Source organism: Equus caballus, chromosome 27, assembly GCF_041296265.1.
Source record: "Equus caballus isolate H_3958 breed thoroughbred chromosome 27, TB-T2T, whole genome shotgun sequence".
NCBI classification, from domain to species: domain Eukaryota; kingdom Metazoa; phylum Chordata; class Mammalia; order Perissodactyla; family Equidae; genus Equus; species Equus caballus.
Genome location: NC_091710.1, coordinates 40096008 through 40109855, shown reverse-complemented (window position 1 = coordinate 40109855; position 13848 = coordinate 40096008).

The window sequence follows — 13848 nt, the reverse complement described above, 5'->3', positions numbered from 1 at the left end:
TTGCCAAGGTAAAACCTGCGATTGACTTATACACACAATACAGCTCTTTTGCTTTTTGTCTAAAGCAGGAGGAATCTTAAGGCCAGGTTCATGTCTGCTGATTCTATCTTGAGGTATTGATGGAGGTAACTAGAATGAATGCAAATCAAATCCACAAAGCTCCTGGAAAGTCCTATAAAGTCAGATCTGTATCTGTAGCAGAGTCATGTTTATATTAGTCAACAGAATTGTAATCGTTTAATTGCCCTACTCACCAGCCCAAGATAGATTTTAAGTCTAAGTCTTAAAATAAAAATAATTTACAGTTGTTTATAGAGAAAGAAAGAAAATCGTCCACCGTTTGATCATCTGTCCCTAATCTGGCTTACCTTCAAAGCCATAAAATCAAAGGAAGTGCATAAATTAAAAAGGTTTTCAAATAATTATTCACAAAAGGGTGATGTCTGTATAAATTGATTTGAATGGTAAAGCCACAAGCTGGTTTCCTTCACAATATTTGGAGACTAGTATTAGGAGCTAGAGGCAGGACAATTCCCTTGTTGACAACCAGCAAGGGTTTTTTCTACGCTTCAATCTCAGACACCATCTTCATTTTGGTTGTAAGGATACCTGTTCTTCTGTTTTACTATTTGCTCTCCTGTTTCTGTCTCCTAGATCTTCGCTGAATGCAGTGACCAAACAAAAATTCTAGTTTTCTCTCTTTCACTGTCCCACACCATTTTTTTAACCTAATCAAAATGTGGAATTTTTTCCCCAAGGCACCTTCATATTTTTCTCTCATCACGACACTTAATTTGAAGGTGACAGACTGGAAGATGCACTGTCCTGTGACAAATTTGTAAGCCATGAATTGATCTCTGCTCCACACACAGCAATATACAAGCGTGGTATCTTGCAACTTACCATAAATCATGTTTTACTTCTTTGCTCATAGACTTTCTGAGAGCTGAATGGCAATATGTGGAGACGGATGGGGGTCAGTTCCTCACTGTCATCCATAGCTGCTGGTAATTTATGGATAAGATATAACACCTGTGAGTTACGATGTCTTTTGTTTGCTTGAGTTGTTCTGTGCTGAGGACTGCAATGCCTACATCATAATGTTTGACTGTTTACTGTCTCGTACTGCAAAAAAATACCTAAGTCATAGAAGCATGGCATTATACCCACGTGCTATAAGATTTATCCAGTCAAAAAGCCATTTCCTCTTTGGCATGATGCCCTGGGGTTGATAAACAAGGATGCTGCAGGTGGATGACTACACGGCTGATTGAAGTAAGTCAAGTTCTTCATTTTATGGTCATTAAGAGAACTGAGAGGAGAGGTATCACAATAAGTCTTCCATAGGTAGAAGAATTTGCCCCATCTCCCAACACCCTCCCGCAACAAACAAAATTAAAGAAAATACTGACAGGAGGTACTGTGTCCATGTTGTTATGAAAACATACTTTTGAACAGCAAACATAAGCAACTTATTAAGAGGAATGGAAGGAAAAAGTACTTTGCTCTTTGAAAAGTCTCAAGTGAAGGTTTGTTCTCATCACATCATTTTAATTTGCAAAGGAAAGTGCAGTCTTAAGTGCATTGACATTATTATCATTAATTAACATTAATTGGGCATACACACTCTCCCAAGTTTTCAAGTTACACCCTGACTGTAAGTTAAGCACTTTCTTCACTCTTTAGACTCATTAATAGTAATATGACAATGCACATTGCCGATCTGACAAATGAAACACAAATCTGCAACATCAATTACGAAATGATGGATTACATAGTAGTAAAGGGGTTAATTCTTTCTGAGTGATGTTCATAGAGGAGCAGTGATACGCCATAAGCAAATGTTAGCTGTTCTTGTTTCCACCCATCTAATCATTCCTCCTGGCAAATGCAGCAATGTCTTCTTTTCTGCTTTCATTGTGCCTGGCACATACATTTACATTATCATATTGTGAGATAATTGTTGCTTTATGCATTTGTTTTTTCTACTGCTATCAGTTCTGAAAGAATTTGGAGCACTTGAAGTAAGGAGAGTGTATTATTATTTTTTTATCTTAACATTCCTAAGAATCCAACTGAAGACTTTTCACATAGTAAGTCCTCAATTTTTAAGCAAATAAATGAAAAGATAAATGAATGGAAACAGAAAAAAAAAAAAAGAAAAAGGATAACAGAAATATATACTTTAGAGGTTTAGCATAGGCGTACGAATAGGATTATTAGTTTTCCCAATTTTGTATAGTTTAATACATTTGAAACGGAAACCACATAAAGTGTTACATGGATCTTTAAAATATATATGTATATATATAATTGTTATGTATATATAATATATATTATTATATGTATTCTGTCTTCAAAATCCATATGTTACAAGCTATCTATGTCAAATAGGCTTTCAAAATACATTCTTAAGTAGAGAAATCTCAACAATGGGAAGAATATGTTCCTAGTATTAATGCACATTTCCTTGGAAATCCATTGTTTGAAAAGTCCAAGTAATCCAAATATCCAAAATAAAGAATTGAAAGGTCTCTGTATAGGGATTTATTTTTAGGAAAAGACTGTCATGGCCTATGTGGAATAAAAATTGATGAGCCATATTTATATTTATTCTTAATTCCTATATACTATGATATGAGGAAAGGCATGTGTGTAGAGTAAGTATACTAACACCTATATTGTTTTCTTTCATCAGTTTTGTTCTCGATTATATTTATAATAGCAACAACAAAAAAATCAAATGTAAATAGATGCTGTTTCCTCCAGTCTTTAAGTGGCATCACAATAGCCTGATCTTTTAATCCAATTATATGCTTTATTATTCCAGTGTATGTAATGGAAAACAATGGAGGTGTGTAGATGAGATGGATTAGGCTGGTATAAACTCTTAGGGTGTAAATCTGTTGAAATGTGGGCATTGTGATACTCTCTAAATGAATTCAATTAAAGTCTTAAGAAGTAACTTACAGAACCGGCTGTATCTACTATAAAAATGTCAACACTTGGCAAATCTTCTCTTTCTTCTTTCTGTTTCTGCTCCACTTCAAGCCCCTTCTTATTTTGGGAATTTCTGGATCCCAAGACAAACTTTGGGGACTTTGCCTATTGTAGTATATTATTCCTTCTTTTTGCCATAAAAGCATGGAATTATGGGAAATAAGAATTAGAATAAGAAAGGGCAGTGATTTTTTTTTTTTTTTGAGGAAGATTAGCCCTGAGATAACATCTGCCACCAATTCTCCTCTTTTTGCTGAGGAAGACTGGCCCTGAGCTAACATCCATGCCCAACTTCCTCTACTTTATATGTGGGACGCCTGTCACAGCATGGCTTGCCAAGCGGTGCCGTGTCCTCACCAGGGATCCAAACTGGCGAACCCTGGGCTGCCAAGGCGGAACGTGCAAACTTAACCACTGTGCCACCAGGCTGGCTCCAAAATGGCAGTGATTTTTAAAAACTGATGATAAATTCTACAAAATATAAAAATATTTCATGAGTTTAAAATTACAATAAAATTGTAGAGTGAGTTTTTGTAAGATGGCTCATGAGCTTTCAGAAATGAGCTTTCAATGGTAATCATTAGGAGGTAAGATGCATGAACTAAGTAATACTGAATTATCAATACTTTTAAAAAATAGTCCTTTCGAACAGGAAGATTTGGAAAATGCTATAAACATGATATATCTGAATTCAACAAGAAATTTGACAAGGACATTTTTGATAGTACTCTGGACAAGAGAGTGAAATGTGAGCTGGTTGGTCACTCATGTGAATTTGTTGCTAAGTGAAAGGCCACAATAGATAAAAATAAATAAAAGTAGATCTGCCTTCTGATGGTTCATTATTATCCTGGACTAATGTCTGGGTAGCCTGTGGCAGGTGTGTGTCCTCAGCTCTGGTGTGAACGTTATTTCAAGGTGTGAAGATTGAAAGGAGAGATGGAGCCAACCTAATGAGATGAAACTTCACAGGAACTACATAAAATCAGGGTTGGGTGGTTGTAATATGAGTAGTATGTGTGAAAAAATACTTATAACCTTCCACTTTTATTCTTTTGTAATTTAGGTTTGCAGGTTTAGTTTTTCTTTTCTTTTTTTGAATACTTATTTAAGAGTAGGCAGTCTGTTTTCTTGAACTGGCTGTGTTGCAAAAAGATTAGAACGAGCACCTTCTCATCTAGTGTAGCTGACTTTGTGCTATATTTTTGCACCACGAAAAGTAAAGAGTCATGTGGTTGTGACATTTGGGAAAAGAGGAAAATGTCAAATTCCGGTATTCAATCATTCTAGCATTATCAGGATTGTGAACATTCTTCCGTAACTTGAATAAGACTTCCTTTTTTAAAAATATTCTTAACATACATAGTTAGTTTTCATTAAAATAAAATAAAATAAAAAAATCTTAACGTAGGGGATGTAATGTAAGTTATATACATACTTTATGTTAATAGCTACATATACACTGGTGAAACCTACATAATTACAATTGATTCATTAAGGAGAAGCAAACTCAACTCAATAACAGCAGACACATTTCTGAAATTAAATGGAAGGTAAACGTAGTAAAAAGTGTTACCTGAAGGTGAAAGCAAATCTTTTGCAGTAAGCTATTTTTAATGAATATTCATACTTAATTTTAAAAGAAGAAAACATTACCACAGCTTAAATATAGTAAATTCTAGCCCAACTTAATGAGAAAGAGTAAATAATATTCAACAAAACTATAAAACCAATGATGTATAAAAACTATGGTGCATAAAATTCTAATACAGATTTTTAACTCCTTTTAGTAAAATGTTGTTTAAAAAAACCACCATATAAATTTGGATTGGTAATGCCTGCAGGTTTTTCTTTCCTGAGTCCGAGGTTAAGTCAGGAAGTGTATTGAGAATTTAAAATAGAATCTAAAGGCAAAAAGCTAGTATCTCCCAGTAGTATTGACACAAATTGGTCATGGGGGCTGGCTGAATCTGATTTGACAAAAAGTAGTAGTAACTGCTCCAAATCTACATGATTTATGCGGAAGAAGATAATGCATGGGTTTCCAAACATTTCTGATGAATAAAGTTAGACATGAGCAGACTGTCTCAAAGTCTACATTTAAATGAAGAGGAGGTGAACATTGGATGCCCTTGTATGGCTCTTACCTTTAGTATAAAATAAAAAGGTGCTCCATTTGTTATATTTTTGGATGGAATTGGTAGATCTTGGGCTTGGCCTAGAATAGAATCATAGTGACTGACAGAGTCACTTAAAATAGAAACTGATTGAATAGTTGACTAAGATCTTCAGAAAAACATCTCAAAGGCAAGATGTTAAATGCTGAAATGGACATCCCTTGTTGTAAATGAATCTCTGTTCCTGCTACCTTTCATGAACATAATTATCTTGGGAATTTGGTTAAATGTGGATGCAAAAGGACAGTAGCATCTTTAAAAAGGACTCACTTCAGCTGCAATATTTTAGACAAAGGATTGTATATAATCAAAATCTGTATCTTTACAAACTATGACTATATCTTCATTCTCATCTCATATTTTTTGCTTGCTTAGCTTTCATGAATTTAAACTACGTTTCTAATAAAGGCTCATAAATATTATCATAAACATATTTTCTTTCCTCCAAGACATCCTTTGACAGTTGATTATTTATTACCTCGCTGTGGCAAATTTTTAGCCCTCTTTATGACTATCCTCATTTGGATGACATCCTTTAACCTCATTATAATGAATTTTAACTTGCCAATTAAAAAGCAAACCAAAAAAAAAAACCAGAATGAAAAGTTGCATTTGAATTGAATGCAGTGAAACATCTGTGTATGAGCCCATATGCTAGTTTACCTTTCATACTCAATTTATTTTTCTACTTCTGAATAATTCAGTAAATTTGGATAAATTACTTGAGCCACCAATACCTAAAATACAAGCTAAATACACATAGACACACACGCATGCACACACACACATATATATACACACACATTTGGGAATTAATAAACAATTCAAAATTTTAAGTGTAAAATAATTTTATTCAGTAGATTTATATAATAAGAAATTTGATTAATAGCAAAATAAGTCAGCCTAGTCAAAAGGCTGCCCCATTGAATGCTGAGTACTCCTTGGTGATCTAATGGTACATGAAAGCTTTGGCAGGAGACCATGCTTCTTGTTTTGCTCTGAGCTGTGCCTTATATACCTGTCTTGTACTTTACAGACAGTTGCAGAGTTAGAACTACTTTTACACAAGAATCCTGACCGCTTACATGTTTAGCCTCTGTGATTTCTTGGCTCTCCAACCAGCTCGCAACTGCAGGCAGCAGTAATCTCTTCAAGATGGCTGGAGCTGACACTTCAGGAGGGAGAATCATGGCTGCGGAGAGAAACCCAAAGAACTGGTCTCATCAGGCTCTTGTTCAGGCAGGCTTGACAGTGAAGAGAAGATGGTTTGCTGTGAAGAAAAAGATTTTCTAGCAGTGATGGTGGAAAAAAATATTGGAAATAAATGAAGAAAGTCATCTTTCGGTTGAAGGAAAGCTTTCACATAGCTATGAATGAGTTTTTAGGAGCTTTGCAGTTAGACGAGTCTATTATTTATACAATGTTGGGGTGTTCAAATAAACTATCGTTTTGCTTTTTCTTCTCATGAGGCATTCTTAAAAATGCAGAGAAAAAACAACATCTCATTTACAGTAGTAGTATCAAAATCAATAAAATATGTAGAAATAAACTTACTCAAGAACCTGAAAGACATAAACTGAAAACTACAAAACATTGATTAAAGAAATTTAAAAAGACACAAACAAAGAAAAAGTACTGTGTGATCATGGATTGAAAGACTTAAAATTATTAAAATGCCCACACAACCCAAATCAGTCTACACATTCAATACAATTTCTATCAAAATCTCATTGGCATTTTTTACAGAAGTAGAGAAAAGAATTCTAAAATTCATATAGAATCACAAAAGACCACAACTAGTCACAAAAATCTTGAGAAGAAAGAACAATGTTGGAAGCATCGTACTTCCTGATTTTAAAACATATTACAAAGTCACAATAAAAGACAAAATAATTACAAATAGAAATACCATGTAATCCAGCAATCCCACTTCTGAGTATTTATACAAAAGAACTGAAAACAAGATCTTGAAGAGATATTAGTGCTCCCATGTTCATTGCAACACTATTCACAATGGCCAAGATATGGAAACCACCTAAATGTCCATCAACAGATGAATGGATAAAGGAAATGTGATATACACATGGAATATTATTCAGCCTTAAAAAAAGAAGAAAATTCTGTGATATTAGACAACAAGGATGGATCTTGAGGACATTATGCTAAGAAAAATAAGCCAGTCACAGAAAGGCAAATACTGCAAGATTCCACTCACGTAACCACAGACCCTCCAGGACCAGTTCAACTGACTCCATCTTATCAACAGAGTAATTAAGAGTGGTTTTTCAGGAATTAGGACCCCCTTGTCCAGTTCAGGCTGGTTGAGACCACCAACCCATCAAATGGGCCCACATAAGTGCCCGATTAATGACTTTTTGATGTCAAAAGCCTAAAAAACTCCACCCTCAGATCATGCTAGTGCCACCATTTTGTGAACATACATCCTATGAAGAGGTAGGAAGTCTGACTACATTTGTGCATATCATCAGTTACTTCACCTCTCCTCACCTCCAATCATCTATCGCCACATTTCAGACCACCTCACCCCCCTACTCCATAAATATCCCTGAGTTCCCATTGTTGAGCAGGCAGATTTGAGATTCGTTCCCCCATTTCCTCACTTGGCTGTCTTGTGATTAAAACCCTCTCTCTCCTGCAGTCTCATCATCTCCATGATTGCCTTTCTGGGTGATGTGCAAAAATGAACCAGCCTTAGTAACATTTAGATGATGTACCTACAACAGTCAAACTCATAGAAGCAGAGAGCAGAATGGTGGTTGCCTAGGGCCAGGGGAAAGGGGAAGTGAGGAGTTGCTAGTCAATAGGTATAAAGTTTTGGGAATGTAAGATGAGTAAGTAAGTTCTAGAGATCTGCTGTACAACATTGTGCCTTTAGATAACAATACTGTGTTGCACACTTAAAAATCTGTTGAGTGTAGATCTCATGTTAAGTGTTCCTACTACAGTAAAATAAACAAAACAAAAACCAATGTAAACAGTCCCTCTTTTCTCATCATCTCACCTGTTCCCAGATTGATATGGGTATTTGAGGACAAGTTACCATTCCACACTCCTGGCATGGAATGACAGAATGACAGAATGTTAAATTGGTTCCTGCTTATCAAAATAGAACATTTCCACTTGGAAACCTGAGGCTGGGTGCTCCAGGCTGTCCTCCCCACAATCTGATTGTATTCAGTCCTTCCATTAATGTGTAGGCTTAGCTCTGTGCTCCTCACGGTAGATTTTCTGCATCTCTGAGTGCAATATCAATGCTTTATCAATCTTTATAAACCCATATAACTGCTCCCACAAGCCCCAGTATTCACAGTAACACTTTGCAGAGGAGTACTTAGTAAAGTTAAATACATGGAGAAAACATATTTTTCTCTTTTTTTCCGATTATTTTATTGAGGTCATATTGGTTTATGATATTGCGTACTTTCAGGTGTACATTATTATATATCGATTTCTTTATAGACTGCATCGTGCCCTCCAATAGTCTAATTTTAATCCCTCACCATACATATGTGCGCCTTTACCCCTTTTGCCCACCCCCTCAGCCCCTTCCCTTCTGGTAACCACTAATTTCTTCTCTTTATCCATGTGTTTGTTTATCTTCCACATATGAGTGAAACCATGTGATGTTTGTCTTTCTCTGTCTGGCTTATTTTGCTTAAAATGATACCCCCAAGGTTTATCCATGTTGTTGCAAACGGGACAATTTTGTCTTTTTTTTAAAGCTGAGTAGTATTCCATTGTATATATATATCACATCTTCTTTATCCATTGGTCAGTTGGTAGGCACTTGAGTTGCATCCACTTATGGCTATAGTGAATAGTACTGCAACAAACACAGGGGTGCATAAATCTCTTTGGAGCATTGATTTCAAGATCTTTGGATAAACAACTAGTAGTGGGATAGCTGGATCATATGGCATTTCTATTTTTATTTTTTTGAGTAATCTCCATACTGTTTTCCTTAGTGGCTGCACCAGTTTGCATTCTCACCAGCAGTGTATGTGGGTTCCCTTTTCTCCACACCCTCTCCAACAATTGTTAGTTTTTGTCTTGATAATTATAGACATTCTGATCAGTGTAAGGTGCTATCTCATTGTAGTTTTGATTTGTGTTTCCCTAATAATAAGTGATTTTGAATATCTTTTCATGTGTCTGTTGCCCATGTGTATATCTTCTTTGGAAAAATGTCTGTTTATATCCTCTGCCCATTTTTTGATGAGGTTATTTGTTTTTTAGTTGTTGAGCTGTGTGAGTTCTTTGTATATTTTGGAAATTAACCCCTTGTAATATATATGATTTGCAAATATTTTCTCCCAGTTGGTGTGTTGTCTTTTTGTTTTCTTGATGGTTTCCTTTGCTGTGCAGAAGCTTTTTAACTTGATGTTAGTCCAATTTGTTTATTTTTTCTTTTGTTTCCCTTACCTGAGTAGGCATAATATTTCAAAAGATGCTGCTAAGTCTGATGTCAAAGAGTGCACTGCCTATATTTTCTTCTAGGAGTTTTATGGTTTCAGGTCTTACATTCAAGTCTTTAATCCATTTTGAGTTAATTTTTGTGTATGGTGTAAGATAATGGTTTACTTTCATTCTTTCGCACATGGCTGTCCAGTTTTCCAAAACCATTTATTGAAAATACTCTTCTTTCTCCTTTGTGTGTTCTTGGCTCTGTTGTCAAAGATTTGCTGTCCATAAATGTGTGGTTTTATTTCTGGACTTTGAGTTTCATTGATCTGTGTGTCTGTTTTTGTGCCAGTACCATGCTGTTTTGATTACTATATCTTTGTTGTATATTTTGAAATGAGGGATTGTGATGCCTCCAGCTTTGTTCTTTTTTCTCAGGATGTCTTTGGATCCTTTGTTGTTCCACATAAATTTTAGGATTCTTTGTTCTAGTTCCATAAAGAATGTCATTGGGATTCTGATTGGGATTGCATTGAATTTGTAGATTTCCTTAGGTAATATGGACATTTTAACTATGCTTATTCCAATTCATGAGCATGCAATATCTTTCCATTTCTTTTTGTCTTCTTCAATTCCTTCCAATAATATCATATAGTTTTCCATGTATAGGTCTTTCACCTCCTTGGTTAAATTTATTCCTAGATATTTTATTCTTTTTGTTGCAATTGTAAATGGAATTGTATTCTTGATTTCTCTTTCTGCTAGTTCATTATTAGTATATAGAAATGCAACTGAGTTTTTTTAAGTCGATGTTGTACTCTGCAACTTTTCTGTAGTTGTTGATTATTTCCAATAGTTTTCTGGTGGATTCTTTATGGTTTTCTCTATATATAGATCATGTCATCTGCAAACAACAAGAGCTTCACTTCTTCCTTTCCAATTTTGATTCCTTGTATTTCTTTTTCTTGCCTAATTGCTCTGGCCAAAACCTCCAGTACTATGTTGGATAGGATTGGCAAGAGTAGGAATGCTTGCCTTGTTCCTGTTCTCACAGGGATGTCTTTCAGTTTTTTACCATTTAGTATGATGTTGATTGTGGGTTTGTCATATATGGCTTTTATTATGTTAAGGTACTTTCCTTCTAAACCCATTTTATTCAGAGTTTTTATCATAAATGGATGTTGTATCTCGTCAAATGCTTTCTCTGCATCTATTGAGATGATCATGTTATTTTTATTCCTCATTTTGTTAATGTGGTGTGTTACGTTGATTGATTTGTTGATGTTGAACCATCCCTGCATCCCTGGTATAAATCCCTCTTGACCATGGTGTAAGATCCTTTTAACGTATTGCTGTATTTGGTTTGCCAATATTTTGTTGAGGATTTTGGCACCTATGTTCATCAGTGATATTGGCCTGTAATTTTCATTCTTTATTTTGTCCCTGCCTGGTTCGGTATCTGGGTGATCTTGGCTTCATAAAATGACTTAGGAAGCATTCCATCTTCTTCAATTTTTTGGAATGGTTTGAGAAGGATAGGTATTAAATCTTCTTTGAATGTTTGGTAGAATTCTCCAGAGAAGTCATCTAGTCATGGACTTTTGTTTTTTGGGAGGTTTTTGATTACTGTTCCAATCTCTTTACTTGTGCTTGGTCTATTCAGAGTCTCTATTTCTTCTTGATTCAGTTTGGGAAAGCATATGAGTCTAAGAATTTATCTATTTCTTCTAGGTTAACTGATTTGTGGGCATATAGTTTTTCATAGTATTCTCTCATAATCCTTCGTATTTCTGCGCATCCACTGTAATTTCTCCTCTTTATTTTCTAATGTTATTTATTTGAGGCTTCTATCTTTTTTTCTTAGTGAGTCTGGCTAAGGGTTTATCAATTTTGTTTATTTTCTGAAAGAACCAGCTCATAGTTTCATTAATCTGTTCTCCTGTTTTTTAGTCTCTATTTCATTTATTTCTGCCCTAATTTTTATTATTTCCAGCCTTCTACTGATTTTGAGCTTTGTTTGTTTTTCTTTTTCTGGTTCTGTTAGGTGTAGTTTAAGATTACTTATCTAAGACTTTTCTTGTTTGTTGAAGTGGGCCTGTATTGCTATCAATGTCCCTCTTAGAACTGCTCTTGCTGAATCCCATAAGAGTTGGTATGATGTGTTTTCATTTTCATTTGTCTCTATGTATTTTTTGATTTCTTCATTGATCCAATGGTTGTTCAGTAGCATATTGTTTAGTGTCCACATATTTGTGACTTTCCAAGCTTTTTTCTTCTAGTTGATATCTAGTTTCATAGCATTGTGGTCAGAAAAGATTCTTGATATGATTTCAATCTTCTTAAATTTATTGAGGCCTGCCTTGTTTCCCAACATATGGTCTATCTTTGAGAATGTTGGATGTGCACTTGAGAAGAATGTGTATTCTCCTGTTTTGAACAGAATGTTCTATATTTATCTGTTAAGCCCATCTGATCTAGGGTTTCATTAAGTCTACTCTTTCCTTGTTGACTTTCTGTCCGGTTGATCTATCCTTTGATGTAAGTGGGGTGTTGAGGTCCCCTACTATCATTGTGTTGCTGTCAATTTCTTTGGGTCTTTTAATAGTTGCTTATGTACCTTGGTGCTCCTGTTTTATGAGCATATATATTCATAAGTGTCATGTCCCTTTGGTGGAATGTCCCTTTTATCATTATATACTGCCCATCTTTGCCTCTCATTACCTTTTTTATCTTGAAGTCTGCTTTGTCTGATAAAAGTATGGCAACATCCACTTTCTTTTGCTTGCCATTTGTTTGGAGTATTATATTCCATCCCTTCTCTCTGAGCCTGTATTTGTCATTAGAGCTGAGATGTGTTTCCTGGAGGCAGCATATTGTTGGGTCTTGTTTTTTAACTCATCCAGCCACTCCTTGTGTATTGATTGGAGAATTCAATCCATTTGCATGAGTGATTATTGATATATGAGGGCTTAATACTGCCATTTCATTTCTCATTTTCCAGTTGTTTTATATTTCCACTGTTTCTCTTCCTTTGTGTTTCTCACCGGCATTTCAGTTTGGTAGTTTTCTGTGATAGTGTTCTCATTACTTATAATTTGTGGCTCTGCTCTGAGTTTTTGTTCAGTTGTTACCATGAGGTTTGTATAAAGGGTCTCATAGATGAGATAGTCCATTTTCTAATAGCCTCTTATCTCCATTAGCCTAAGCATGTTCCAACCTTTTCCTCTTCCCCTTCTGAGTTATTGTCACAAATTATTCTTTTCTGTGTTGTGAATTTGTGACTAAATTGAAATATTTATAGTTATTTTTTATGCTTTCCTTCCCCTTAACTTTTGTTATGATTGTTTGCTAACCTGTTCTGATAGGGAGATGCAATTTTCTGATTTTGTGTATTTATCTCTTTGCTCAAAGGTTTGTAAACCTTTGCCTTTTTGTTTCAGGTAGGAGGGTTTCCTTCATCATTTCTTGTAAGGCAGATCTAGTGGTGATGGACTGTCTCAACTTTTGTTTATCTGGGAAATATTTTATTTCTCCATCATATCTGAAGGATAGCTTCACAGAATTGAGTATTATTGGCTGAAAGTTTTTGTCTTTCAGTATTTTGAATATATAATTCCATTCTCTCCTAGACTGTAAGGTTTCTGCTGAGAAATTTGCTGGAAGCCTGATGGAGGTTCTTTTGCAGGTTATTTTCTTCTTTCTGCCCTTAATATTTTTTTCTTTGTCATTGGCTTTTGCCATTTTTACTAGTATATGCCTTGGAGAAGGTCTTTTTGTGTTGATGTAATTAGGAGTTCTATTGGCTTTGTATTCTAGTAAGTCCAGTTTTTTCCCCCAGGTTTGAGAAGTTCTCAGCTATTATTTCTTTGCAGAAATTCTCTGCTCCTTTCTTTCTTTCTTCTCCCTCTAGAATACCTGTAATCCTTATATTGCTTTTCCTAATTGAGTTGATTATTTCTTGAAGAATTTCTTCATTTTTTAAAAATCTTAGTTTTCTCTCCTCTTCTACCAGTAGCATTTCTTTATTTCTGACCTCTAATTCACTAATTCTGTCCTCCATAACAACAGCTCTATTTTTTTTTATGCTTTCTAGATTATTTTTTATCTCATTCATTGTTTTCTTCATATCCAGAATTTCTGTTTGGTTTTTGTTTAGAGTTTCAGTCTCTTTGGTGAAGTATTCCTTCTGCTCATGAATTTTATTCCTGAGCTCATTGAACTGTCTTTCTGAGTTTTCTTGTGAATCATT